Source organism: Macrotis lagotis, chromosome 3 (genome assembly GCF_037893015.1).
Source record: "Macrotis lagotis isolate mMagLag1 chromosome 3, bilby.v1.9.chrom.fasta, whole genome shotgun sequence".
NCBI classification, from domain to species: domain Eukaryota; kingdom Metazoa; phylum Chordata; class Mammalia; order Peramelemorphia; family Peramelidae; genus Macrotis; species Macrotis lagotis.
The window spans coordinates 4,994,040-5,015,889 of NC_133660.1; the positions used below are offsets into that span (position 1 = coordinate 4,994,040).

Genomic DNA, 21,850 nt, shown 5'->3' on the forward strand with positions numbered 1-21,850 from the left:
GATAGATTCCTCATGGAAAAGCCATTTTTCTCTTGAGTCACTGCTTGCATTTATTATAGAGTTACTCTTTTTTTGGGGGGATCTCTAGATCTACAGTAATTTTTAATACTGATTGATCTTTCTCTTGCCTTATTCATCTCTTTATTTCTTGTTTTAAAGCTTTGTGTTGCATCAAGCTCCATTCCTTGCTGATTTTTTTTTAGTAAGATGATAGGTCCTACTTGGTTTCATCTGGGGTCTTTGGTTCTTATATTGACTTCTTCTCCTGGGGGTTAGACCTGTTTACATAATTAATTGAATTATTGAATAGCTGAAGACTATTTTATTCCTCTCTGTTTTTGGTCCTACCAAAGTTCTACTCCATCACCTCAGAGTAAGATAAAGATGGCCCTAGTCATGCTAAGTCAATGCTAGCGAAGGCTGAAATTCAATCAATCAATTTAAAACCTTTATTATCAGGTGCTGGAGATGCAAAGGCAAAAATGAAACAATCCCTTCCCTCGAAGAGTTTACATTCTATTGGAGACCAGACTAGAGAAGCTTTGAGTTCAGACCTGGTATTATACTATATATCTGTTACCTGAGTTGGAACAAATTGACTAGATGGAGATGAATTTTTCCATAGCAACAGTTCTCAAAGCATAGCTACTATGTTACAGAAGGGCTGTTGTTTTGTGCCAGTGGAGTGATTACCAACACCCGCAAAATTACTAATCCTTGATGTATTGAGGGAAAAGTTGCATGGGTCCAATTGAATAAAGTCTTCATGGAATAGGCGTTGAAACCTACCCCAAGGCAAACTGCCTGGTTTGTCAGGTAAAACTAAGCTGGTTTTTCCACACATGCTCAGTTTTCACCTAAATAAGTGATGGTTTAAATAGTGTCAAAGTTCAGGATACTAAATTTTTTTTCAGATGGCTTTTTATGGGGGATATACCAACGTAAAGCCCATCTGTCTGACTAAGTCTCGGTTGCCATATATTATTTAGCATTCCCCAAAGGTTTGTCAGGGACTTAGAACACAGGGATTTGCTGAGCAGCTTCCATGTGAGTCTTCCCCTGAGGAAATATTTGCTTTTCCCTGTTTAGAGCAAAAAAGGTCCCACAGCACAATTTGTTTTTACCAAGGGAATAATTTGTTTATTTCATGGCTCTGCTTATTTGGGAACATTCTCTCTGCTAGGATTTGTGCTGGAAGCTTTGCACATGATATATTACAAGTATGAGTAAGCTAATGAACAGAGGCAGCCCAACTAACAAATAAGAAAAGCCCTTCTGCAAAGAGACCAGCCACTGTTCAAATCCAGTCCTCTAAAAGATCACAACTGACTAACAGAGGAAGCTTTGACAACCTGGCGGAGGCAGCAGTGGATTCTGAGGTGACATAAAATGCCCCAGAAAGGTGGTGGTTGTTCTAAGCAGAAAAAGGCAACCTTGTGATTTGAGGAGAAAAACTCTGACAGTCATCAAAGCAGATATTAAAGTCTATTTCTGCCCTCCATATACTGTACTTTCCTAATAAATGATTTAATGATACTAATTATTCTATCTAGTGGAGAAACAAACACATTTTCAGGGAACAGAGGATACGTTTATTAAATTAGAAATGGACCACCACTTTTGATTATCCAGGATCAATCAATAATTAATAATGATAATAATAATGACACTTAAGTAACTGACATGTCAGACATGATGTTAGGTGTTAAATACTGAGGATATAAAATCAAAAGTAAAAAAAAATTCCATTCCTCAAGGATCTTTTATTCTAACAGTGAGAACACACGTACACATACACGCACACATACACACACAAAACATTTTATTCTGAAAGAAGACCATGACATCAAGGAGGTGATGCTATGACAAGCAAGTGAGTTAGAATTAAGTGAGGGGGGATGTGCTAAGTCACCAGTTTCACTTTCTCCTTCAGAGTCATCTGGGTCCAATGGCCAGATATGAATCAGGTCACTAGAGATGATCCTGGATGCAAGGCATTAAAGGTTAAGCGACTTGCCCAAGGTCACACAACTAGCAAGAGTCAAGGGTATGAGTTCACATTTGAACTCAGGTCCTCCTGATGCCAAGGCTACTAGTTCCATCTTCCTAGCACTAATAGCTCACAAGGACCTAGAAGTTTATCATGCAGATGATAGTTCTTTAACTGAATGTTGAAAGAAACAAGGGATTTTAAAAGGAAAAAATGAGGAAGGAGGTATAGAGAAGAGAGAGTAAAATAGTAGGGGGGGAAAAAGTGATGGAGAGATGTGAGGAATAGAGGTGTGCCACTTCTGCTAGAAGAGAATATGCATGCAAAGGAGTAATGTGTAAGAATGCTGAAAAGGTAGAGTTAAGTCCAGGTGTTGAAGATCTTTAAATGCAGAAGAGAATCATTTATATTTGATGCTGGAAGTAGGCAGCCATGAGTTTACTGAATAGGAGAATGACATGGTCAGAACTCTTTTAGGAAAATCACTGTGATGGCTCTATGAAGGGTAGATTAGAGGTGGAGAAGAAGAATGGAATGTGATGTGAAGGAGACTAATTAGGAGCTAATGTAATAGACTGAGGAACTTGTAATAAGGATCTAAACTTGGGCAGATTGCAAAAGGATGATGAAGAATTGTTTCTATGTCTATGAACCGATTTCACAGGTAATATAACAAACTAAACAAACCAAAAAGTTCACACAGGATTCAAATTATTCACTAAAATACATACATACATATATATATATATATATATATATACACATATATATGTATATGTATATATATAATGTATATAATATATATAGTAAAGTATATTTGCATATGTTAAAATATATTTAAGAGATTTGCTCAACTTCAAATACTCACAAAACCATTTTGCAGACATTAAAGCATGTAAAAATGATCAGATTAGTAACTTCATAGACCTAAAAGATCTATTTTGTTGCTCTAAAGAACCAGAGAAGAGTTTGAATATTCATCAGTGGTGTGACTAAACCTAAAATTGATTCCTCTAAATTTCATTTGTTTTCTTTCCTGATGTCTGACTCTGATAGAGGTGCTAATGAGCAAGGGAATGATTAAATGACTGGGAAAGAGACAAAAGAAAAAAATGCTTATTTATTTATTTATCCTTGAGGGATTTAGAGTTAACTCCAGTAAGACAATCAGAGTATAGTTCTATGCTCTTCTACACATGAACAAGAAGTAAAGTGGAGATTTTCTCAAAGGCCACTTACTTTCTGAGAAGTGTCAAGTTTGATCTACCTGGAGGTAGAAGGAAGTATCTGATAATCTTATTGGACCCTACAAGTGAATAATGAGTGGATCATCTTTATTAGGAGCAGTTGGATTTGTCAAGTCCCTGGAGTCATTCTGACTGAAAGGAATTTGGGTGATGACTCCTAGAAACTGGTAGTTTCTTGGGAGCACAAAGTAGCTATTTTAAAATGTGATCAGATTATTATTTTGTAAAGCCTATAAACATTCCAAACAATTCTGCTCAGTTCAGATAAACCAAGAGCAGAATGAAATTCCAATTCACCATTTCTTTGAAAGTATATCTTAATCTCCCTTTAGAATAGATTAATAAATATTGATAAAGACTATTTTCTTTGTTGCAAGTACTGTTGTCCCAGGTACTAGGTTTTAGAGATACAAGTACAAAAGTGAGAAAACATTTGTCTTCAAGCAGCTTGCATTTTCATATAGGGATATAACCAATATGAAGAGAGATGACCAGATCTTTTTGATCTTTTGTGTGTGAGTGTATGTGTGTGTGTGTGTGTGTGTGTGACTGGGGCCTATGGGAAGGTTGGTGAAGACCACAGATGTATTCTCAAAATGAATATACAGCATTATAAAGGAACCCAATTATAGTAACATACTATTATCAAAGTTGTTAAAACAAAAAAAAAACATTTTGAAGGACACAAGTATAAGATTCCTTTATCTGGGATAGGAGTTGGGAAGTTTTTTTTTCTGCCAAGGGCCATTTGGATATTGATAACATCATTTGTGTGCTATAAAAAATTATCAACTTAAAAATAACCTTCTATATTTAGTCAAACATTCATTAATTCACTCCTAAAAAATTCCGATATTTAGTGAATTTCAAGTCCCACCTTTGGTTGCTTTGGCAGTGACAGGCAAAATTATTTCGCTGTCCTTATAAAACCCTCCTCTCCCCAACTCAATGTTTCCTGCCCCTGGTCTAGGCAGTCACTGGGACCATAGCACATAGTTTATCATGCACATTACAGTTACAATGTCAGTATTCATTTGTTCATTATTTCAAGAGTTTCAAGATTGTGTGTGTTCGGAGATGGGGATGGACCACCTAGGTGATGGTAGGGGAGATGGCAGATGCCCAAATATAGGTAGATCCTTGGAGTCCTACACATGGTCTCCTGGACAGCAGGTTTATCTTTGCAAGCCCCTGTTCCTTGGACAATGCTCTAACATGTTAGGTGTTTATTAAATGTTTGTGCATCCAGATCGAAGTAAATTACTCTACGCAAGGTGCTAGATGTCACTCAGCATCTCCTTTTCCCCAGAGAATTAGAAGTACTATGGGTGATAACTCTTGGCTCCGGCTCAGAATGTGGCTTTAAATGTCTAGACTCAAACAGTATTATGTTCACAATTGCAATCTCTAAGTGATATTTTCCCCTTGATCTACTGATGCCTTGTCAATTTAATGTTTCATTATTTGCTATCTTCCTCTGGTCTCTGAATGTTTCAAGTGGGTGACTAGTCTTTTTAACCAGATATTAGATTTCTTGAGGATAAGGGCTATGCCTAATTGGATTCCTTTTTTTTTTCCCTGCGCAGTACCATACTTAGCATCATAGGAGATACAAAGTAGTGTCAGATTATTCAGTAAACACACTAAGTGGCAATTCACTTCAACTTGATTCAATTAATTCAGAAAATATTTCATTAAGTGTCTACTGTATCTGGAATATATCTGGGATGTGTAAAGTTTAGTGTGCAAATCTTAGTCCTCAGTTTTAAAACAGACATGGGAGCGGCTAGGTGTTCCAGTGGATAGAGCATCAGCCCTGGAGTCAGGAGTACCTGAGTTCAAATCGGGCCTCAGACACTTACTAATGACCTAGCTGAGTGGCCTTGGACAAGCCGCTTAACCCCACTACCTTGCAAAAATCTAAAAAAAAAACAGATATGAACTATGAAATATGCATAGATTATTAAAATATTTTTACAATCAAAATAATAATTTTTAGAGAGATACAAGATGACTTTTAACATTCTAAAGGAGACCCTTGCATTTCTTTAGGAGCCACCAATACATTGTAAGCAAAGCACTTAGATATGAGACTTCTTTCTCTTCCAAGTGAGAGACATTTCCTGTCCTAGGAGTAGTTTTATCTTCAGTTCATTCCATTACAATGGAATCCAGACTCAGTATGAATTGCAGAGGAGAGATATCTGACCCCCAAGGGTAATAGGAAAAAAACAGGAAAACATGCACTCCCTATAACATTAAGGAGAACAAATACCCTGATGGAAGGTCTCCTGATTCTTAGGGTTTAGGATTCTTGCAGGCCCTGCTTGAACCATGGTTCAGAGTCTCCTTCAACAAATACTCCAGGATGGACTGGTGAAAGAACATTTTTTTTTGGTTAAGCGGCTTGCCCAAGGCCACACAGCTAGGTCATTATTAAGTGTCTGAGACCGGATTTGAACCCAGGTACTCCTGACTCCAAGGCCATTGCTTTATCCACTACACCACCTAGCCACCCCAAGAACATTTTTTTATTAGTTTGAAGGACTGTCTCAGGATGACAGGAGAAATCAGCCTGTTGGACTCAATAAAGTCAAATGTTTTTTTTTTTTTTTCTAATACTACTTCATGGAAGCTTCTACCTCCTTGAATTATATTTGACTTTGTAAAAAAAAATTTTTTTTGTTGCTATTGTCATTTTATTCTGGCCATTGATTTCCAAAGTTGCATCTAATTTATAGAAATACCAAGGAGAAAATCAAGAGAATTCCTCTAAGCAGTAAACCATTGTAACACATTCACTATCCTCAAAGTCACAGTATTATTGACTCTAACATTTTAGAAGGTCACTTTTAATATTTATTTGGTCTTTAAAGATTTTTCTTTGACAGTGAGGGAAATGCAGAAATTAATTCACTGTTTTTTGAGTTCCGTGACAGAAGAAAATGCACCAAAATAATTATCACACTGATCTTGCACTTTACATTCTCAATATATTAAAGTGATTAATTAAATTTCAACATGTTAATGAAGGAGACCAGTGCATTATCTCCATTTCACAAATGAGAAAATGGCAACATGGAAAGGGGTGAGTCGACTTGTCTAAGGTCACATAACTAGTCACAGATCAGCCAAAAATTCAAAGCTTCACCATATTGACAATATAGAGAGGATTTTTAAAGGAGAATTTCTTTCACTAGGAAAAAATCAATGAAAGACGGTCTTATGTCATATTGATAGATTTATAGTTAGCACTTATGCAAATTGAAAGTAGAGAAAACAAGATATTTTAAATAAATGATAAAGAAAGAAAAGCAGAGAGGAAGAAATCTAGGAAAGAAGGAAGAAGGAAGGCAGGAAGGCAGGGAGGCAGGGAGGGAGGGAGGGAGGTAGAAAATTCTTTTTAGACCATCTCTTAAGTCATGGTATCACATTTGATTCTCACATGGATGAAGAATCTGAGGAAGACCTCAAATCTGCCGAGTGACATGTCCAGAGTCATTTATTTGGTAAGTATCTGAGACCAAATTTAAACACATCTTTTTAACACCAGGCCTAGCATTCTGTTCATCTAGTTGTGTCTAATAATAGCTACCTTTCAAAGTGATTTAAAGTTTTCCAAGAATTTTTTAAATGCCATCTCATTTTATCCTCACAGAAATCCTTGAAAATAGATGTTCTTATTATTCCCATTTTATAGGTCAGGAAACTGAGGCAAATAGAAAGTCACTCAGCTAGTACATATCAAGACAGTTTTCAAATTCAGGTCTTCCTGATTTCAAGTCCAGTACTCTATTCACCAATTCTCTAAAGAACGCAATATCTTTCTTTTTCCCTTCTTTCTTAAGATACTTAGCCATCTCCTATTGTAGTGCTCACAGCAAGCATTTGCAAAAAGACCAGTCTGGGAGTAATAGCAATTTCTCTACTACCATCCATTACAAAGGATGAGGGGATAAAACCTTTTAAGAGAGGACCAGAAAAGACCCTTTGGACTGAATCAGCTGCCAGTATTTGTTAATACTCACTGATTTCAATGCAAAAGAAACCACTTATAAAGCACACCTCAAGGATAAGATATGAAGTGTATCGAAGGGTTGTAAACTATAGACAAATATTATGTATGCCAACATATCATGAAGGGTAGTTAGGTTGGCACAGTGGCTAAAGAGCTGGGCCTGGATTCAAGAAGACCTTAGTGACAATCTGACCCCAGACACTATTGTTATGACCCCAGGCAGGTCACATAACCTGTTTGCTTCAATTTCCCCTTCTGTAAAATGAGTCGGAAAAGAAAATGGTAAACCACTCCTCTGGTTTTACCAAGAAAACTCCAAATGGTATCAAAGAATTGGACAATGACGTTTGTCCTTAGTTTTTGAAAAAGACCAGGACATCAGGGAGGTAATTCCATGACAAGCACATGAATTGGATTTGAGTGAGGGGCTGTTGTGCTATGTCGCCAGCCTTACTTTTCCTCCAGAGCCATCTGGATCCAGTGGCAGATATGAATCTACATAATCTAGTCCCCTCCTCACTTTCTAATCTTTCTTATTGTTTGTCCTTCATTCTTGAAGACCATAACATCAGGGAAGTTATGCTGTGACATGCATGTGAATTGAGTGGGAGTATAGGGAGGGAGTCTGTGCTGAGGCACAAGTCTCACTTTCTCCTCCAGAATTATCTGGGTCCAGGAATATGAGTTGGGATGACTGGATGCAAAGCAATCAGGATTAAGTGACTTGTTCAAGGTACACAACTAATAAGGGTCTGAGGCTGCATGTGAACTCCCACCCTCCTGACTCCAGATTCGGTGCTCTATCTACTGAGTCACCTAACTGTCCTAGATCTGAACACAACTAAAATGACTGAGAAACACATATCACGAATATTTTCTTTAAAAAGAAAGTTGCAGGGTTCTAGACATGAAAATTACCTAATAACATAATATTTTAAAATTATTATTTTTTAATATAAGTCCTATCTGTATATTCACTCCTTTGGATAGATATTTATTAGCTGTGAGACTAAGGGGAAGCCACTTAATGGTTTGGGGGCTTGGGTTTCTTTATGTACACAGTGATGGTTGGAACTGATGGCTTTTCTGGTTTCAGGTCCACGATTCAGTGGTCTTATGGTCTTGAGGAAATTAAACCCACGTAAGACAGTTACTTCAATGACGAAACCAAAAACCCCTAGATGCTACCTCAGCATCTAATGTGATTTTTGCTCATATTAAGAGGGTTATTGCATCTAGGAATAAGGAAGTAAGAATCCTACCATATTCTGAATATTTAAGATTCTTCTGTTTTGGTTTTTGTGCCTGATTTTAGGAAGGACTTCAACAAATGGAAAGCTTATTAAGGAGGGCAAGTAAGAAGGTTAAAGGATTTTAAAAAGAATGCTATATGAGACCTAGATAAAAAACCTGCACATTCTAGACTGAAGAAGAAAAGATTCAAGAAGAATATATTATAATATTAACATTTGCATGGCCTTAGTATATGCCAGGACCTGTGCTGAGCACTTTACAATTATTATATTATTACAATCCTGAAAATTACTTGTCAGTATTATGCTTGTTTTACAGTTGGTGAAACTGAGGCAAACAGTTGCCTAGATTCACAGAATATCTGAGACTAGATTTGAACTCAGACCTTTCTGATTCTAGTCCCAGGGAAAGAACTGATGGCTTTAATGACTGACTTCAAGTGTCTAAAGTACTTTCATACAAAAGAAGGATTAGACTTGCTTCACTTGATTCTAGAAAACAGAAGTAGGAGCAATGTATGAATAAATCAAAAAAGACAAATTTGGTTAAAAATCTCAAAGCTTTTCTCAAAAGGGAGACATTGCATCAGGAGTTGGAAATTCCTTTAATTCTAGGATAGAGGATGACTTGTCAGGTATATTTTAGGGGATTCCTTTTCAAAAATAAAATAATCTAGAAAGCTGCCAAGGGCCTGTCTAACTCTGAAATTTTACCATTGTGTGATTCCCTGCTAAACACATATAATGTAATTAATGTATAACCTTATCAAGGAGGATGGTGGAAGCTTATGACCAATTATTTTTTAATAGAACAGAGAAAAGTTAAAGTAAAATGAATTTACAGCAAACTTGTCACAAGACGCATAAGACAAATTGTCTCAAATGCATTTCAGATTGAAACTAGAAAAAAGACATTGCGCAGTCAAAAAAATGGAAAGAATCGGTCAGATATTTTTATTCTTTTCCAACATCAGTGGCTTCAGAAGCACATCATTTGGGTGATAACATCGTGGTGCTTGACGCCCAACATGAAGAAGCAGAAATGATCCATAAGAAAATGAAAATAAAAATCAAATCCATCTGAAACAAGTATGTACCAACAGTCTGAAGGATGTTGAAAGATTGGTTGTTATTTTATTTGAAATAAGGGGTTGGGGAAAACAGAATGTTCAGGTAAAAAAATCTAGGAATTTATTATTAGGAAAAATTAATGATCACAAACCGTACATGATAACTTTCCCAAATCTAAAATTCTTTTTAAAAATGAAGACAATATACAAATACATCAAGAGAATTTTTAATAAAGATGAGAATACATAGAGTTTTCCAATTTTATCATTAAAAATATCTTTTAAAAGCTACATCAAACTGATAGGGAATATAAAAAGTTACTATGCATATTATTTCTTGATTTTTGAATTGTATTGCTTGATTCAGTAGAGCAGAGTCCCATCTTAACTGTCTCCTCCCAAAAATTTGGTCTCACATGCATCAGACAAAATCATACAAAATTACTTAATAGACACTACAGAGATAACTTCATTGAAGAACATCATAACCAAGAAATTAATTTCAAATAAGATATAAAAAGGTTTATGCATTCACTAAAGGTGTTTGCTACCTTTATTAAGTACAGAAGCCAAATATCAGGAGGATTACCTATGGATGGCATGGTCTTTCAGATATTTCTCTTAATAGATGAAATTGTGCTAAAGCTACCAAGCCACAGATCCTTATGACTCCTTTTAAATGAGATCTGTTGCCACTCTAATTTATTTGGCCTATCTATTTGGGAAAACAAATTGATGAAGAACAAAAGATTCAACTAGATTGCCTTTTGGAAATTGTCTGGGCATGCTTTCAACATTTCCAAGTGATTCCCTAAAATGCAAACCCATTGAGTTTGGAAAGTTCCATCTAAGGTTATGAACTAGTGTCACACAATAGAACAAAGCAGGAAGGGGTTGAAATCTGTGTCAATGAAAGTACTGTCTGATGCATCATAAATTCATCAAAATATCAAAGGTTCGTTCCTCACATATGGAACAAGTCTCCATTACCTTTACTCTTAGACTTCCAAAGAGCTAATTTAGAATAGGCATTCATGTTTAAAAAAATACAAGTTTCCTTTGGATTTAAGTGCTACAAGAAAATAACATTTGGTGAATTTTATTAAAAAGTAATCTATAGATAAATCATCATCTGATGGAGCCAAAATGCAAGTGTTAGGATATACTAAAATTCAGGGGAAGAAGCTAGATTTAGAGTTAGAAGAAACACATTGAACTTGGTGAAGACTGGAGTCTGTTTCAACTCTGAAATTCAGTTTTTTTAATGAATGAATTAGGTTATTAGTTTTTCAAAACACAAATATACCTTTCCCCTAAAACTTTTCCAAAATGAATTCTGATCAAAGCTCGACATTGGAATCTTGAAACACTCCCTAGTTTTTGCCCATCAAACAGTTCTGCTTTATTTGCTTGTTATTTTCTACCTTCAAAAGCAGAAGAATTACACAGAACATTAAGAATGGATTAGGGCATTCCCCCAAAGACCCATGTTTCTTAGGTTTTAGACAAATGCATGATTGTAAGGCTTTAGAAATATGCAATATACTTTAACAACCATCTCCTGAGTAAACACATAATTATCAGTATTTTTATTTTACAATGTGTTCTTTACTGTTTGAGATCGTTTTAGTATTTCAAGTAAATAATAGTTAAGCCACAAAAATATTTTGAAAATTAATTCTTTGAAATGTAGATCATGTCTCATAAAGAGACAGAGAATTTTTTTATATTTTGTGTATATAGACATTTCAATGGTGAAAGTATGTTTAGAGTCTGCATTTCAGACTATTCCAAAGCTAAAATTTATGGAATTCTTATTTTAAAATGTTTTGATATAGAGGGAATTTTATTTTATTTTTAAAACATTTTAATCTCAAAATCTTAAGTAGTTTTCCCCCAATGCAATTTCAAGGCAAGCAACTTCTTCCTACTTTGATTTTCACCAACTTATTCTTACAGTGACGAATTAATTATTATGTAAAGGATAAAGATGGGAATTGACTAAAAATGATGGCCAATTTAAGCCTTCTTGGGAAACTGTTATCCCAGTGGACATAACTGGCCAGTGGCCAGAAGCCTGTGGTAAAGCTGGCATGTTATAGAAGGGAAGTGGGGAAATACATTCATTTCAGTTTAGGCCCATCCTATCCAAAACCAATAGAGACTGTCTGTTCTGGAAGCATTCTTTTCTGAAAATTTTGCCCTGGGAACCTAAAGAATGTTGTTTGTAGAGCTTAATACTATTCTTTGTGCTTCTGCTCTATTTCAATCACACCCTCACTAACTGAAACCTCTCAGTCAATGGACTCTTCTGAATTGAATAATGATAGGGAACTAAAGTATTCCAAAGTTTCTCAACTTGGAAGGCAATATCCATTGATGTGTGTGCAAGGACAGCTTGGTACTATATCTGAATGAAGACAATTCTGAAATGTATGTAAAATTGTGATAAATTAGTGAATCTGAAGACAAGAGTTGTCATATTGCATTTGAGAATCAGGATATAAGATAATACCAATAGACTAGACCAATGGACTAGATCTAATTGAATAAGAATCAATACACAATTTTGCACATAAATTCCAAGTCAAGAAAGTTTGCAGTAATTTAGTTCTATAGGGGCAGCTAGGCGGATAGAGCATTGGCCCTGGAGTCAGGAGGACCTGAGTTCAAATCCAGCCTCAGACACTAGCTGTGTGGCCTTGGGCAAGTTACTTAACCCATTGCCTTGCAAAAACCCCCAAACCCCCAAAATAATTTAGTTCTATAGCATCATACAAAGTACTTAGAAAAAAATTAATTAAAACATATTTTCAAAAGATAAAATTAAAAATAAAACCCTCACCTCAGGATGAAATGAAAACTTCTATTTGTCATTATAAGTTCTTTGCAACCTGTTGCAACATATGCTATCAGTCAGTCAGTCATCACACATTATTTCCTTTCACATCATCCAACCAAGCTCCTATTGTTACTGTTCCTCAGACACATCATTATTTCCTACCTCCATCCCTTCGTATTGGCAATTATACCCATGACAAAAGTTCACTCCCTCTCAATTTTCCTCCCTATGTTCCTTAGTCACTTTTAAGACTCAGTTCAACAATATGATATGTGAAATATAATGGAATACCAATAAACCATAGGAAGTGATGAAGGGTATAGTCACAGAGAAACCTGGAAAGACTTAGATAAACCAATCCAGAAGTCATAACACTCAGAAAAAATTATAGAATAATAACAAAAATATAAAAACAAACTACTTTTGAAAGACATAAGAACTTTGATCAATGCAATGACCAACTCTAATTCCAGAGAAATAATGATGAAGAATACTCCCTCAGAGGAAAATGATTGATTCAAAATGCCTAATGAGCCATTCATTTTTGGATATAATCAATGGGAAAATTTTGTTTACGTTACTATGTATAATGTTTTAAATGTTCTGTTTCTTTCTTTTTTTTTTTCTTTCTCAGTATAAAGCAGAGAGAGAAAGAAGGGAAAATTAAACTGGTTGGTTGAATAAAAGAGAGTCTTACTCAAAGGTCTCTTGGCCTTTTTCTGATTCTCCCAGATTCAAATTTCTTTCACATTAATAGATAGATAGATAAATAGACAGATAGATAAATTCTACATATGTATATATATATATAGTATAAACTTATTTTTGAAAATGTTTATGTACCCACCTAAGCAGCTTGATGGCAGAATAGACAATGTTGAACGTGAATTCAGATAAGTTAACTGAATGATACTGGGCAAATGACTTAACCTCTGCCTATTTCCTCACCTTCAAAAAGGGATAAAATTTTGTTGATAAAATTAGGGAATATTTGTTAAGTGCTTTGCAAACTTTAAAGTGTTAAATAGTTATTGTTATTATTGTTATCATTTCTTGAATTTTGTATAAATCGTTACTGTTGGGAATGTTCCTCTTTTCTCTGTGCATCTTTATGCAAATAGCACAGATCTTGGCACTTTATTTTAGTTCTAGGTGAATATTACACTTAATAAATGATTTTAATATATGATTAAAAAATATTTTCTGAAATATTTGGAATGACCATCTCAGTAATGGTAAACACTTAATGAATGCGACCTCATAAACTATTTTTTAATAGATAACACACAGATCTAACATAAGTCTAACATAAGTTAATCTTTTACTTTAGATGCCATCTATAAATTGAAGATTCCCAAAGTTTTACACTAAAATAAAGTAGAATGGAGCCCCACCCACAGGCCTTCCCTCCTCTCGCCCTCCCACCCTGCCCCTGGCCCATGCCGCCTGAACCCTAGTGGAGCGGTTCGGCCCCGGTGCCAGATCCCCAGATTGTGACCTCAGGATCACAGTGTCAGAATTTAGACCAGAGGCTGCCTAGTCCAGTCCATCATTGAGCCAGGATCTCTCATCTACATCATATCCAGCAAGTGGTAAACTATGTCAGCCGAGCCTCCCCAACCCCCAAAGCCCCCCACCCATCCAGCCTCTCTCTGTCTACCTGATGGTTCCCGGGAAAGGGACCGTTCACCATCTCCCATGAGAGGATACCTCATTCCCAGTCCCTTGCCAACCCGATGGACCAGAACCTTTTCAGCGACTGTGCAAGCATCTGAGGGACCTGTCTACAAGGGGGTCTGTAAATGCTTTTGCCACTCCAAGGGGCACGGCTTCATTACACCAGCTGATGGTGGCCCAGACATTTTCCTTCATATCTCTGATGTTGCAGAAGAGTACGTGCCTATGGAAGGAGATGAAGTCACCTACAAGATGTGTTCAATTCCACCAAAGAATGAGAAGCACGAGGCTGTGGAAGTTATCACTCACCTGGCACCAGGCACCAAACATGAGACCTGGTCGGGACATGTCATCAGTTCCTAGGCAGCCTCTTGGTACCTCTGCTTCCTCTCTTCTCCCCAGCTTGGCTCTCTCAAAGGACACTGTTCTGGGAGGGGAGGGGAGGCAAGTTTTGGGGACAGATAGAGGAGTTATGAGTAAATTTTGGCCAAAGGGTGGGAAGGGACTGGGAACTCAAAAGTCAAATTGTTAGATGTGACTTATCTCCAGAAGAAAGGAGTTTCAGGGGCAAGGAGGGAACAGGGTCTTGATTCCTTTCCACCTGAAATGTATTAATTTTTTAAAAAGAGGAGGCTCAGTAGCTGAGTGGAGGGTTAAACTTTGAGCCCAAAGAGATGTAGAAAGGGTAATTTGGGATGTGTTATTTTCCTACCATTCTGGCTGGGCAACTATGAGCCCCAGTCTCCACATAAGACTGTCGACCTGTACCTGTGTTTGCTGGTACTTTATACCATCAAAGTTAGACTTCTGGGAGGCCCAGTAAGAACCATGTTAGGAAGTTTGGATTTTATTCCCTGATGTGTCCCAATCCTATGACTCAGCTTGTCACCTCTTAGTGTCCTTTGCTATTCTTAGATGTTAGCTTCTGCCTGAGCTTTCAGCCAGAATTACTGATTGATTAGAATGGGACTAACCTGAGGATGATGGAGACAAGAGAAGTATCTGAGTTCAGGGAATGAATCTCTGGATTCTTAGGAATTTGTTTCTGTGCCTTTCTAGAGGGTATAATTCTCTGGATGGAGAAACTGGAGGCTCCAACCATTGGCCAGAGAAAAGGAATTGATTGGAGATTGCGCAGCCCAGCCCTTATGTGAATCCCAGACTATCCCATCTGGATGATTATGTCGTTTTAGCTGTGCTGAACTGTGAGACAGAATCCCTCATTCTCCTGTAAAACTTTCAGCATGTATGAGTACTTTCCTGCTCCTAGCAAACCCTCTGGGCTTTGATGTTGAAGTGTTGGTTTGGATCTACATCTCTGGTTTGGCTGTTTTGTACTCTGAACCATTATACTGTGAAAAGTAGAACAATGGTAGCTCCTGTTTAGAAAACAAAAGGAGTAGTTGTGTGCTTTCTGACAACCTGGTTAAAATGAACATTTTAAACATATTTTGGATGATGTCTTCTTTTAAATGTGATATATTAAAAGTTTAGTAATTTTTTTAGTGATTTAGCTTTCTATATTAAACCAGATGCAATTGCATGTGTGTATTTATCTTGCTACAAGTATTATAAACATATATATATATATATATATATATATATATATACACACAGTTTTTAGGCAAATGAGGTTTTTGGATTTTCTTTGTAATTGGTTTTCTGCATTTTCAATTATTGCTCTTTAAAAGGAAAAATGTATGTTCTATTCTGAACTTTGTGATTTCCAGAAAATTATAAAAAAAAATTTTAAATAATGCTTATTTGCTGATGATTTAAACTGAAGTTCAAGAATTAACTGCTTATTAACTTTTGTTGAAAATGATGAAAGTAAAGTTTCTTAACTTTAAAAAAAATAAAATAAAATAAAGTAGAATGAACTGACTAGTTGATATTGTAGAATTCTTTTAAGGTCTGAACAGGGTTTGATAGTCAGTGTCATTTGATCCATATCACTACTCTGTGAGATATTATAATTATGCTTTGAGATATATAGAATGTTCAAGGAGGAATAGTAGCTCTGGTTGGAGGACTTGCCAAGCTATTTTCAAGGTTGCTCATCCACCATGAATATCCATCTGGCATTCAATTCTCACCTATAGGTTCCAAGAAACAGTGGCACGTACAGCAACTACACCCTGGTAAAACCATTTTACTGAGGAACTAAACGTGGTTAAGGGTAACTAACAGTCTTCCAACCCTTAGGTGAGTTAGGGTGGAGGCTGTCTACTCCAATATGTGAAGACTTCCCCTAGCAGAATGAGCAGATGAGAACAATTTCTTTCAATGGCAATGAACATGATTGAAACAGGCATTGTGGAGTACCTACAACTTGTTCAGACATCAAAGCTGTCAAGGTCATCCATTGCACCCCAGACAATCACTGATCATCTTGACTTTTGTTTTGTCCCTGAACTTTGATGGTTCTGGAAGAGAGAATGAGGCTGATGACTGTGAAACTCTGCCTCACTTAAATCCAATCCACCTGTGAGTCAAGACATCATACTGTGTTGCCACTGGTTCTCTTTGAAAATAAGGGCATGGGGGCAGCTAGGTAGCACAGTGGATAAAGTACCAGCCCTGGAGTCAGGAGTAGCTGGGTTCAGATCCGGTCTCAGACGCTTAATAATTACCTAGCTGCCTAGCTGTGTGGCCTTGGGCAAGCCACTTAACCCCATTTGCCTTGTGAAAACCTAAAATAAAAAAAGAAAAGAAGGGCATGAAGGCGGGAATTCCCAGAAACTCATTCCCCAGAAAACTCAAAAAAGTTGTCAAATTGTGACTCCAGCCAAAATTTAGCGGGGCAGAACACACAGAAAGACTGAGTGATACAATTTCCCAGTCCAAGAGGATTTAGAAGATCCATAGGGAAGTTCTGTTCCACTGGGACAGGAGTTGGAAAGAGCTGCAGTGCAGCCACAGCACAGCTGGGCTGGAGCGTACTAGCTCCAGCCTTTCCAGGAGCAGCCCTTGTGGAGCCTGGGTGCCTGGGGGTGCCTGGGTTTGTGGCAGAAGGGCTGGTTTCCAGACCTCTTGGCCCAGTGATCACCAGGGACAGGCTGAAGGGGTGGTAAGAGACCTCTGCTGCATCAGAGTGAGTGTGGAACAGAGAATAGCCCTGTGGTGAGAATTTGCGGCAGGAATTGGGGAAGCCACCCAGCACTTCCAGAGAGCCCAACCTATAGACGGTGGGGGGGGAGGGATCAAGGGAGACAACAGAGTGCTCTCTGCTCTCCCTGGGGCAGGACACAGCTGTTTCACCACACTCAGATCCAGGTTACAGTCTGGGCCCCCAGTACCACCATAGTTGAGCAAAGACCCCTCTCACAGCTCCAGCGTAGATGAGAGGGCCTGAGGACAGGAAAGAGAGCAGTAGGAACCTCTCATAAGACCTTGGAGGAATTAAGGTCCCAGTGGGGTGCCCCCAAAACCCCCCAAAGCCTTGGAAGTGTGTTAAATCAGTCACAGGCTGAGGAAATGAGCAAACAACAGAAAAAGAAGACTCTGACCATAGAAAATTACTTTGGTTCCATGAAAAATCAAAATGCACACTCAGAGATAATAAAGTTCTGTATCCAAAACCTCCAAGAGAAACAGAAAATGGGCTCAGGCTCTGGATGAGCTCAGAAAAGACTTTGAAAAGCAATTAAGGGAGGTAGAAGAAAAGTTGGGAGGAGAAATGAGAGAGATGCAGATAAATCATGAAAACCAAGTCAGCAGCTTGGTGAAAGAAATACAAAAAAATACTGAAGAAAATTAAATGTTAAAAACTAGTTTGGGACAAATGGAAAAAGCAAACAAAAGGCAAATAAGGAGAAGAATGACTTAAAAAAGCAGAATTGACCAGCTGGAAAAGGAGATAAAAAAGCTCTCTGAAGAAAATAATTCCTTCAAATGCAGAATAAAACTAAAGGAAGCTGGGGAGTTTGCAAGAAATCAAGAAGAAATAAAACTATTCCAAAAAACCCCAAATTAGAAGAAAATGTGAAATATTTCAATGGAAAAACAAACAACCTTGAAAACAGATAAAGAAGAAATAATTAAAAATTATTGGACTAACTGAAAGTCATGACCAGGAAAAGAGCCTAGACTTCATTTTTCAAGAAATAATGCAGCAAAATTGCCCTGAGATCCTAGAAGCAGAGGGTAAAATAGAAATGGAGAGAATTCACCAATCACCTCCTGAAAGAGATCCCAAAAGAAAAACTCCCAGGAATATTATAGCCAAATTCCAAAAGAATATACTAAAAGCTACCAGAAACAACCAATTCAACTACTGTGACTCTATAGGCAGGATTATACAAGATCTGGCAGAATCTATATTAAGGGCTCATAGGGCTTGGAATATGATATTCCAGAAGGCAAAAGAGCTTGGTTTACAACTGAGAATGAACTACCCAGAAAAACTGAACATCCTCTTTCAGGGGAAAAGATGGACTTTCAATGAAACAGGGGACTTTCAAACTTTTCTAATGAAACAAGCAGAGCTTAACAGAAAGTTTGATCTCTAAGTACAGTATGTAGGGAGAACCATAGAGGGGGTGAATGAGGAAGATTAATTATGAAGAACTCAATGATGTTGAACTATTTGCATTCCTGAATGGGAAGAAGATACTGATAACTCATGTGAACTTTCTCATTTATAAGAGTAGTTAGAAGGAGCAATATATATGGCTCCTTCTAACTACATATATATATATATATATATATATATATATATATATATATATAGACAAGGCACAGGAAGGAGCTGAATATAATGGTATAATAAAAAGATGGAGTCAATGGATGATAAAGGAAGGTACTGGGAGTAAGAACAAGGAGAGGAAGAAGGGCTCTAAGTTACTTCACATAAAAGTCAAGAAAAAGTTTTTTTTTTTTCAAAAAAGTTTTTTTCAATGGAGTGAACAGGGGAAGGAAAGGGGAAATGAGTAAGCCTTCATTTTCATCAGAAATAGCTCAGAGAGGAAATAACATAAACACTTGATAGAATATGGAAATCTATCTTACCCTAGAGAAGAAAGGGATGGGATAAGGGGAAATGGGGAGGGGAGGTAAGGAGGGAATAGGTAATAGAAGAGAGGGAAGATCATGGGAGAGTGTACTCAGTTACAACCCATTTCTGAGCAGGGTTAGGATGAAAGGAGAGAGAGAATAGAATAAATGAGAGTGGAGAGGAATAGAGTGGAAGGAAATACAGCTAGTGATAGCAACTGTGGGAAAATTATTGAAGCAACTTCTCTGGTGGACTTATGATAAAGAAGACACTTCATCGCCGAGACAGAACCATTGGAATCTGAACATAGATTGAAGCACACTTTTCTTTCTCTCTCACTATTCTTGAGGTTTCTCTATCTTTTTTGGAGGGGGGGGGGGGGGGGGTTTATGTTCACTCTCACAACAAGATTATTGTAATAATATAAAATAAATAAAAAAGAAAAGAAAGGGTGAATAGTAACACAGCTACATTTTTAAGACCCCAAAGAGATTAAATGACTTGCCCAGAGTGAGGGAAGTAGTAATATAAAAAAAAAATTCCCCTCATCAGAAGTGCTATTAGAAGTTATTCGCTCTGCTACATAGTCAGTATCCTCTATAGTATTCTAATCTCTAGGACCCTTCCTGATTTGAAATCATATATTTATATGTGGAGTCACATGGGTCCTAATGCATGACATTTGATCAGATTTGAAATGCCTTTATTTCAAATTATGATTTTCTCTCATTTTTCCTTTTTCCATTGTTTCATGCCATTCATTCAGTTTTGGCATATTGCCACCCTATCTTTAAAAATATTCTCACACTCTACAAATTTCTCTTGAAAGTCCCCTACCCACTATTCTTAGCTTGGTGCCTAGTACATCATAAGTATTTCAATTAAGGCTTGTTAACTGACTGACTCTGTATAGGTAATATTTCCAAGATTACCCTGTCCTGCTTCCTTAGACTTAATATTTTCTTTAAAAATCCCCTTTTTTTGCCTATATAGCATATCTTTACATTTAATTTTATTTAAAGAATGCTTATTCTGCAATAAGGCTTAGTATCCTCTGTGATTTTTAGCTGGAGGTAAAAACTCGATAGTCAAGTTCTGAACCTATTTAAAGGTGCGGGCTTAAAATGGAAGAGCTGAAAAGCCTTTAATTATAGCAGCATTAATGGGTACTCCTACAATACTAAGGTTCTGTCTGTTGGATAATTCTCAAGAGAGATTTGCTGACTGCATCTCATTCCAAAAGGAATCTTGAACTTGCCCTGAAGACTTAAAAACTATTTAGCTTCTTCTGTCCTTCTGGTGTTGTCATATTTTTCCTATGAATGACAAGAATATCCATGAAATAATAAAATGTGTGAAAATAGTTGATTTGCAAGTGACTTTTTCGCTGCTGTATTAATTCATTCCATTTCTTCTGTGATATCACCATCATGCCTAACTAGATTTTATGAGCAGGTTCACTGGAGTGAAAATCAAGCCAATGAATCGTTTAATATGAACTAATGAAAACCTGATATAAAGGGCTTTAGTAACTGTTTGGAGCTTTTAATTGTCAAGCCAATGCAAATTCTGAGCTCTACTAAGTAAAGCTGAGGGCTCCAATGAAGGAACTGAAATCACTTTGTGATAATTGCTTTAATTAAGTAGTCATATAAACAACTCTCCGTCCTGAGTGAGACAGCTGAAACCAAAAGAGGGCAACGTTTCTATAAGGCTGAAGATGACTTTCAAAAGGCTAATTCAAATTTTAATGTTGATAGTTCCAAATCAATGAACTAACAGGGCTGACATCTTATTAAAATTCACTACACTCAAAGATGCATCCTAGAAAAAAGCCCTAATCATTTGCATCACCACTCCAGTTTCCACATCATTTGGTGGGGGTGGTAGTAGGAGAGGAGGGAGAATTATTATTCTCTATTGTTTACAGGATTTTATATCTCAAGAGATCAAAGGGATTAAAAATCTAAATGTGCAAAAATATTTGTAGATAAGGAATTGTGGTGACAAAGAATTGAAAGCTATAGGTGATACCTATCAATTTGAGGAATGGATAAACAAATTATGTTATGACTCTTCTGTTCTCTTCTTTTCCTCCTTCCCTCCTTCCCTCCCTCCTTCCCTCACCCCTTCCTTCTTTCCTTCTTCCTTCCTTTCATCTTTTTCTCCCACCCTCCCCTCCCTCCTACCTTTCTCCCTCCCTCTCTCCTTCTTTCCTTTCTTTCCTTCCCTTCTTTCCTTCCTTCCTTCCTTGCTTCTTTCCTTTCCCCCCTCCCTCCCTCCTTCCTTCTTCCTTCCTCCCTTCCTTTCCCCCTCCCTCCTTTCCCCTTCCCTCCTTCCCTCCCTCCTTCCTCCCTCCCTCCCTCCTTCCTTCCTTCCTTCTTTCCTTCCTTTCTTACTTCCTTCCTTTCTCCCTCCCCCCCTTCCTTCCTTCCCTTCTTCATTTTACAGATTTGCAAACTATGTTCCAGGATGATTAAATGACCTATTTAAGGTCACAAAAGTAGCAAATATTAGAGAAGAAATATGAATCGGTTCCTTTGATTTGAGAGCCATTGCTTTTTTTTTACTTGCCTTGTTCTATATTCAGTCTGTATCTAAAGGAAAAAAAAGGCAAAGTTTATATGAATGGTGAATATGAGGAACAGAACAAACATTTATTATGTGCCTACTGTTTTCCAGGCAGTTTGCTTAAGTGTTTTACAAATATCATATTCAATCTTCCTAACGACGATTGACAGTAGATGCTTGTCTATC

The 21,850-nt window shown here is 37.1% G+C and overlaps 1 pseudogene; it reads left to right on the forward strand.

The window, feature by feature from the left end:
• Window positions 1–13,951: 13,951 nt before the first annotated feature.
• LOC141515946 (calcium-regulated heat-stable protein 1 pseudogene) lies at window positions 13,952–14,465 on the forward strand (annotated as a pseudogene).
• Window positions 14,466–21,850: the final 7,385 nt, after the last annotated feature.